The 7475-nt window shown below is 33.1% G+C and overlaps 1 non-coding gene across 1 annotated transcript; it reads left to right on the forward strand.

The window, feature by feature from the left end:
• Nucleotides 1–6372: 6372 nt before the first annotated feature.
• LOC125119066 (U6 spliceosomal RNA) lies at nt 6373–6479 on the forward strand. Its single transcript, XR_007133020.1, has one exon. It is a non-coding gene; the product is annotated as a U6 spliceosomal RNA (small nuclear RNA).
• The last annotated feature ends 996 nt before the right edge of the window (nt 6480–7475 follow it).

Here is a 7475-nt window from a genome sequence, read left to right on the forward strand (position 1 = left end):
GACATTGAAGTCAAATGCAACAGTAATTTCTAGGAAGCCAATGAACTAAATTGGACCCAATTAACTTTTCTCAGTGTTGTGACCACAGATTGCACACAGACCCCCTTCCAAATGTGTGCCACAGACCTAAGGCAGCTATGAAAGAAGTCAGAGTGTGTGTCCTGATTATGAGCCAGAAACATGTCTTTATTGATAGGCAATGGTATATTTATGGGGTGTTTAAACATTTCTAGAGATTCACAAATTTTTTAATGTTTACATTAAAATAATTTTAGCTAAATTCATTTGCATACTTTCTTCTTTTGTATGGCAAAATTTACTTTCCTCTAATAAAAAAAATCACCTATAATCTGCCCATATCTTGGGAGAGAGAGGACATGCTAAAATTTCTACTTCATTGGTATTGAAGAGCAATATATACAGGTATCCAGGATACAAACATACCTTAGGTTTACTAAGCCTAGTAGATAATGGAAAGATTGTAATAAAATAGACTCTCAATAAATCCTGCGATTTTTTTTCCTTCTCAGTACTTCTTCCTTTATAGAAGATATTGCCTTGTTTCCAAAATGAGACTGATAATGGGTTTATCCTCCTAATATAGATGCCTGACCTGTGCTCCCTTTTAGATTAAAATAAATACTCTCAGGAAGAGCCTTACACAATAGATTTGAAGGTACTTTGCGAACACTCTTAAGAATACCTGAAATTAGTGACTAATCATCCTAATTCAAAATGACAGGTACTCTGATCTACTTTTACACCTCACCCACACATTTTTGTTTTAACATTTTTATTTAGCTCTCAGAGCACTGTGAGGGAAGCCATTCTCCAAAGGACCAAAATTCTATAATTATTTAAAAGATGTATATTTATGGCTAGATTTAAATTTAAGATAAGTGGGTGCAGAACCTGAAAAGGCATGGATAGAAAGAATAAAAGTAAGTTTTATAGTATGTGTCCCAATAAATAAATTCCATTCCATATATTTCCTTCTTGCAAATACTCTAAATCTAGTGTCACTCTATTGTGTAGCAGCAATTTACCATCGAAACAGTAATAATCATAAAAATGGGTACCAATAGTGATTTTTCTTTGTTTATAATATTTCATAAAGATGATCTTACAACTGTTCTGCTTGGGAGGATCTAAAACTCAAAATGGAAGGGAGATTATACAGTCATAATACATCTTTGGAATCACTTAGCTATTTCAAGTAATGTTAATACTTTAGATCAAAAATTATCTTCTACTTCAATTAAGACACATGATATACATTATATATATACATATATATATGATATAGTTCAGGCTATTTTTTAAATCAAGTAATTTTTGAAAGGTATTATTACTGCTGATGAATCAGGGCATAATGAATATTTCCTTTCCAGTGACTTAAAGAGATCAAAAGTAAAGATGTTTGTGTTATATGGTAGTTATGTGGTATATTTTCTATATTTGTGTGCTTTTTTTTTTTTTTTGTCTTTTTAGGGCTGCACCTGCGGCATATGGAGGTTCCCAGGCTAGGACTCCAATCAGAGCTGCAGCTGCTGGCCTACACCAGAGCCACCGCAACGCGGGATCCGATCCGCATCTGTGACCTACACTGCAGGATCCTTAACCCACTGAGTGAGGCCAGGTATTGAACTGCATCCTCATGGATGCTAGTCTGGTGGTTCATTAACCGCTGAGCCAAAATGGGAATTCCTAAAATTTTGATATGTAAAAGAACATAGGAATAATTTGCCTTATTCACTCCATTTCCTTACAACAGGTTTTTTTTTTTTTTAATAAAGTACATTTTAATAGGTAAGACGTCACTGTAAAAACTGATAAAAGATGATAGCAATCACAGGGTGGTTTTTAATCCTACAAATTAAGCTAGGAACTTTATTCACACATAAATAATTTCCCGGCAATAAATTAGACTTAGCATGTGAAATATTACTTTAATTTGATGAGCAGGTTGGTACATTAGAGCTCTTTTATTGGAGTAGAAAAACATAAAGCCTAATGCCCTGGTGATTTATGTAATACTTACTTATGTAAGCCCCCTTTGTCTATTAATTAGATGAATTATGAGTCATTTAATTGAGCATAGTCATCATCAGGTAAGCCAGTACGAGCCATGCCATTGAGCGAATGAAACTCATTAATAATGCAGATTCCAAATTAATATAATATTGCAAGTCAACTATACTCCAATGTTTAAAAAAAGCACTGATTTCTACTCTTCCCATTCAATACTTGACAAACAAGACTGTAGTTTTTCTCTTTAAAGTTTTCTTTGCAGAGAAAAAAATAAATGGTGACTCTGGCATAACTGGTTATTTCCAGACAGTCTTAACCTAAAGACTATGAATTAGTTGCACCTATGAGCTACAAAATTTTCCATGCAACTTTCATTTCTTCTGTATATACTGGGAACCAAGTCAAATCGTTTTTTGAAGAGAGGGTTAGTTAGAATTTACTTTTGAGTGGTACTTTTGAAAAGATATAGTTAACTATTTTATTGATAATATGTGCATTTCTGTCTTTTAGGCACTGACTCCAAAGACCACTTTTGTGCAAACTACGAGTGCTTTGCACTGATAACAACTCACATTCTTTGAACACTTACTGTATGCTCAGCATCATTCTAAGAGTATTACATGCATTTTCACTATCTGCTCCAACAACTTTTTATGATAAGTTTTGTTAGTATCCCTATTTAAAAGATAAGGAAGTAATCACAGAGAGGTTGAATAAATGCCCCAAGATCCTACAATTTGTACATGGCAAAGCTGAGACAAATTTTAATTTCCTTTAGAAATTTATTGCATAAAGTTTTACATTTTTATGCTCAGAGAAATCATTCTTTTTGCGTTTGGTCTTTATGAACTTTGCAAATGTTATACCGACCTTTGCTCCAAAACAGTGCAGTTGTAAGTTAAAAAAGAATTGATTTTTCTTCTTCTGAGCCTTGCATGTAACAACACATCTTTTGGTTTTTACTAATCTGATAGTGTAGATTCACTGTGTATAATGGCTATTCACTGATCAACACCAAAATGTATGCAATATATTAAATTTCATATTAAAAATATACATTTGTGGCAGATCGATGATTAATACTCCCTGTAAGCAAACCCACAGAATGTTATTATGATGGCCATGTGTTTGCTTTTAGGCACTTTGCCTGAATAAAATGTATTCAGGACCAAAATATTCTTCTCTTTCACAAAGTAGTCTGTTTTTATAATTAATGTGTGAGTTTAACTGGAGAACAGATCTAAATAAAGAATGGACCTAAAAATGTACTCTTATTTAAAGCTACTGGATGCATTCGGTGAATTATCTATTCATGGTTTTATATATATGTGTGTGTATATATATATATATATATATATATATATATACATATATATGCAGGGTGGCATGCTACTATAGACTAGCCTCATCATCAGACTTATGGCATTTATTTGATTATTTGCTCAATGATTTTAATTAGGCCATATGCAGTATCTTCCACTTTGCAAAAGTGTTTCTGTATAGTTCTTAATGCACCATGGGGGAAATCAAGCTGAGAATAACATTTAAATTTTCATGTATCTCCACTAGTACACACAAAAGGAAAAAATCCTACAGTGCTTTCTTTACTAAAATTTATGGATGATTCTTGACAAATAAATTTCAGAAATTTCAGATAAATTTAAATGAAAATTAATTAAAAAGACAAAAACAAGTATATGTAAAAATAGTTATATGCCTTGTTTTCTGATCCCAGATGCTCAATCCCCAAATTACATAAACATTATTATTAATCTCGATAATGAATATTAAAATGAGCATTTTGCTGTGTTACTGGTATCTTGCACTTTTTAATCAATAGCTGAAAATTCAAAAGTTTTGGGTTTGTAGCATTTAGACTGCTTTGGATTTGACATTTGTGTTAACTGTTAATTCAGTTATTTTTACATTTCCATCATGACTGACATTGTACAACAATATGGTGTTTATTTCTTCAGTTGTTAAGTTGATATATGATGGCTTAGAAAATATGTAATATTCCTTAATGGGTACATCTTTTGAAATACCATAAAACTTTTAGACTATTTCTTTGATCATTAAAATTATTAAATCCTACTCATTGACATTATTGATGGGGATCCTATTTTAATAATTTGGCATGCGCAGTATTGCGCTCAGGCATCAACAATATTCATTGTTGCAGTTCATTGGAAAGTAAAAGACTATTCAATACCATTTATATTTACTATCTCTTTAAAAATACAAGCAGTCCTCAACTTATGATGGTTCAACTTAATGATTTTTTCAACTTTGATGATGCAAAAGCAATATGAATTCAGTAGAAACCATACTTCAAATTTTGAATTTTAATTTATTCCTGGGTGAGCAGTATACAGTATGGTACTTTCTTATGATGCTGGACAGCAGCAGTGAGCACAGCTTCCAGTGAGCCATGCGATCATGAGGGTGAGCAACCCATGTGTTTAAAACTGTTCTGTACCCATATAACCAATCTGTTCTTCACTTTCAGTACAGCATCCAGTGTATTAAATGAAATATTCAGCATTTTATTGTAAAATAGGCTTTGTGTTAGATGATTTTGTCCAACTGTAGGCTAATATAAGTGTTCTAAGCATGTTTAGAGTAGGCTAGGCTAAGCTATGTTTAGGTGTATTAGCATTAGACGTATTAAATGCATTTTTGACTTACAATATTTTCAACTTACAGTGTATTTGAGGACATAACCCCGTTGTAAGTTGAGGAAGATTTGTATGGATAGTTGCATTCACTTAAACATACTTGAGAATGAGCCTAATATGCACTTGTCATAGAGCCTGTTCATAGAAAATGAGCAATGACTGTACCCAAACATTTATCTTTTCCTTTCTAAAGTGCAGAAATGAAAAAGGTCACTACTGATTTACATAAATACATACCAAAAATGTCAGGATTCTCTTAGACATAAAAAAAAAAAGCAAGAAACAAGTGAGAAAAAAAAAAAACACTTCATCAGGAGCATTTACCTTTATAAGAGAGAAGTACTACATCTGAAAAGTAGAGTAATTTGGACTACAAAATTAAAGTTTATCTGTAATATACTGCAAAGTAATATTTCAAATCACTTAGATAAAAATCACATAAAACTTCAATTCTATTTTATACTCTGGATTAAATAACTTCATACATAAGCATTTATTTATACAAAATAATTTTTAAAGGAATATGCTAGCTATATGACCTTGGGCAGTTTAATTAGCTTTCCTATAAAATGCAATATTCCTCACCTTTAAGATGAGGATAACAGGAGTTCCCGTCATGGCAGAGTGGAAACCAATCTGACTAGGAACCGTGAGGTTGCGAGTTAGATCCCTGGCCTTGCTCAGTGGGTTGAGGATCTGGCATTGCCATGAGCTGTGGTGCAGGTCGCAGACTTGGCTTGGATCCTGCCTTGCTATGGCTGTGGCGTAGGCCGGCAGCCGACCCCTAGCCTGGGAACCTCCATATGCCACAGGTGCGCCCCCCCTCAAAAAAAAGAGGATAACAGCTTTGATTAAATGATAACAAAGATTAAATGAAATATATAATTACATATGTAGTTTTAAATAGCTACTGCTAATATCTACGTTAAGAATATTCACAACATTTACAAATGCATGCAGATAACCAAGGCTTCAAATTAAGGCACATACACTTATTCTATGGATTTTCAAATATGACTTTGGAAAAATGGCAGCCATATATCCACACATATATTAAAGTTAATATATAGAAATGGAGACTATTAGACTGTGTTAAAATTTGCTGTTCTTAATCGGATTGTTTGGTTAGTATTTCCTTCCTTGAATTTTCATTATTAAATGAAATATGAACAGCATAGCTGTGAAGGAAGGTTATCTTCACTTCAACTATAACAAAATTAATATGGATCAGGACACTTACCTGACTGCAGCCTTAAGATCATCAGGATTTAAAATGCTGCTTCCCTATCTGTTCCTGGGCTTTGAAATTCTATGATTTCCCATTAGTGAGCCAGATATTCGCAAGGCAAAAGTTCTTTCCCAGTTGTCAAGTAGACAAACTTGAAAGCTATGTTAACTCTAAGGTTGCCAAAGAACTATAATTGGCCTAATGTAATAACTCACTGAATCCCACTTGGTAACCTGAATTAATTAGAAATTAACTTTGGTTTGGGGTAAACTTTATATTAAATAATAAATTCTAAGAAAACAAAAACACTAAGTAAAATAGTTCAGTAAAATATTCAATTTTCATTTTAAACCTCATTCATATTTTTATGTTCCTATGGCCGTTTTTAATGGATTTGATGGAAAATATATGGATTGATAAATTTGACAAATATTAGTGCTTGTTTCAGCAACACATATCCTAAAATTGGAATGATACAGAGAAAATTAGCATGGTCCCTGTGCAGGACTGATGTGCAAATTCATGAAGTGTTCCATGTTTTCATGACTTTTGGACTGTAATAAAAATTTATATATATGCTATTAAACTAAGTAAACCAAGATTTTCGAAAGCAAGGCTAAGAAATCTAAGGTTATTACAACTCAACTTAGTCTTCATATAAACTGAAAAAAGCCTCTAGGCCACTGCCCCTCTTCTCAGGATCTCCATCCTTAACGGAGGGCATGCAAATAAATTCAGAAAAGAGAAAGACATTCATTATTTGACATTTGATATTCTTGAATCCTACTATTCTTATTATAGACTATCTGGCATCATATAGTGATATGAGGTTTTATTTTCAATGAAAAATCTCAATATTAAGTAGAAAAATATGGCTATCAAATTATACATTTTCTATTTCATCTATGTGAAAATATACACATAGGGGTTTAAAAGTGGTTATAGGGGACTTCCCGCCGTGGCGCAGTGGTTAACGAATCTGACTAGGAACCATGAGGTTGTGGGTTCGATCCCTGGCCTTGCTCAGTGGGTTAAGGATCTGGCGTTGCAGTGAGCTGTGGTGTAGGTTGCAGACGTGGCTTGGATCCAGCATTGCTGTGGCTCTGGCGTAGGCTGGAGGCTACAGCTCTGATTAGACCCCTAGCCTGGGAACCTCCACATGCCGCGGGAGTGGCTCAAGAAAAGGCAAAAAGACAAAAAAAATAAATAAATAAAAGTGGTTATATATATGTCTGTTAAAATCACTTGGGATTTTTCCTTTCTTTCCCTTTTGCTTTTCAAACTTTATATGTTATACATGTATATTATATATAGGCAGTGGAAATAATGTGATATTTTAAAGCATTGGAAATTTTTTTGCCATAGAGGCCAAAAGGTATCTTAAAAATTCTTTCTATAATTTTCTGTCTATAAATCTCTTAAAATACTTACATTAATAATACATTATAATATATCCTAATAAGAAAATACATAACCTCTGGCTGCTTCAGGTTATATTTGATGAGTCTCTGAACTCTTAGCTTGTTATAGACAGTAGA

The sequence above is a fragment of the Phacochoerus africanus genome, chromosome X (genome assembly GCF_016906955.1).
Source record: "Phacochoerus africanus isolate WHEZ1 chromosome X, ROS_Pafr_v1, whole genome shotgun sequence".
NCBI classification, from domain to species: Eukaryota; Metazoa; Chordata; class Mammalia; order Artiodactyla; family Suidae; genus Phacochoerus; species Phacochoerus africanus.